We start from the raw sequence: 1,811 nt of genomic DNA, 5'->3' as shown, positions 1-1,811 counted from the left end.
AGCTTTCAGTTTTTAACAAACTTCAGATTTTGTCTACTCAGTTTTGTTTAATCTCTTCAAATTAGACACTTTTGAAGGTCCAGACACTTCTACTCCCAGGGTGTTGCCATCGTCAGAAACATATTTTTCTAGCTCATCTTTGAAAACTGCCCTCAATCTCATGAGCATTTCAGGAAAATGTGTTCTCAATGGTTGTTTTTAATTTTAAATGTTGTTTTTCAACCTGATCTCCTTCCTTATCTCTCAAAGTTTTCTCCCAGTGCTCTTGAAAAATTTCTCTAAAATTGAGAAGCCAACTCTATGATACACCTTGCACCGTCTGATTATTTAAAAGCTTACATTCCAGCTTTGTTATTCCAATAAGGAATTCCAAATCAGTTTTGGCCAACAGCAAAATGACAGCACCAAGTCCCTCAGTTTTTCTTTGTGGAGATAGAAACTACTCAGATGAAGACAAAATACTCAAGTGTCTGTAGAAGTTCCAGTAGGTTTTTGCAAATATTATTCAATCCAATCTACAAGCATGTCTCATCATGCATAGAAGCCGTTTGATTTTGTGTGTATGCATTATGCAACCTGTGAACTCTAGAGATTTATCTGTCTCTCAGGAACCCTCAGCCTCAACTCCTCTGCCCATGTGCTGTGGGAAACACAGCCCTGCACTGGGGATGCCTAGCACCACCTCCCAGTCCCAAGGGCCAACGGTTGGGTCTAGTTTGAGTGACAGCCTAGAGTTTGGACTCCATCAGAACATAGAGGTGCTCAGGAGATATCATAGACGACTTGTCAATCTCAATGGAGCCTCACAGGCACCTGCAGAGACAAAACTCTTGAAAGTGCTTGGGGGTATCTGAGTGCAACTTTATAAAGACTGAGTGGCCTGGGGGAAAGAGTGGTGACTACTTGCAGGAAGTCTGGAGTCAGACAACCCAAAATGAAATTCCAGCCCTGACATTTTCTTTTCTCTTTTTATCGTTGTTCTATTATAGTTGTCCCAATTTTCCCTATTGCTCCTCCCCACCCACTCTGCTCCCACAGTGAGTCCCCACCCTGTTGTCCCTGTCCATGGGTCATTTATACCTGTGGCTAAGGGGACAAGTCAAGCCCTGCCATTTTCAAACTGTATGATCTTATGATGCACAAGGAATGCTAAATATTTTTATTAACCACTTATCCAACAAATATTTATGTCTCAGAGGACACAGCAATGAAGAAAATCCCTACCTGATAATTTTACTAAAATGATGATAGCATTCATTTATTTGACTCTTACTGTGTAGGTGGATCTATTAATATGCTTTATGTACATCATCTGAATTCTTATAACAGCCCTATGAAACAAGTATTAATTATATTCACTTTACAGATGAAGAAATGGGGGCTTAAGAGGTTAAATTACTAAAGTTTACAAAATTAACAAGGGTCAGAGACAGAGTTAGAAGCTGGCTGTTTTCATTCACAAGGTCTGAATGGTTAACCACTCACACTGTCCAGTCCATAGTAGGGAAGGGCAGGGCTCAAAGGACCGCTGGCCAAGATAGGATCATAGGGGCCACATTCAAGACACAAACACATCCTGGAAGGATTGGGAATCACACGCGTGCCAGAGAAGGAAGAAGCACATCCGCATTGAACCAAAGGGACATCATTGAAATTATCCGGAAGAATGAGATGGCAGAGATGACTCAGAAGGGTTTTCTAGGTTAGGCAAAAATATATAGATTAATAATAAGAACCTTCTCTGTAGGAATGTATAGGAAATTGCTCATGCATTTCTCCACAGAGCTCAAATAACTGCCCCAGCCTTATTC

This window comes from Furipterus horrens, unplaced genomic scaffold (genome assembly GCF_987537825.1).
Source record: "Furipterus horrens unplaced genomic scaffold, mFurHor1.1.pri manual_scaffold_8, whole genome shotgun sequence".
NCBI classification, from domain to species: Eukaryota; Metazoa; Chordata; class Mammalia; order Chiroptera; family Furipteridae; genus Furipterus; species Furipterus horrens.
Note: the sequence above shows the minus strand (reverse complement) of the source record.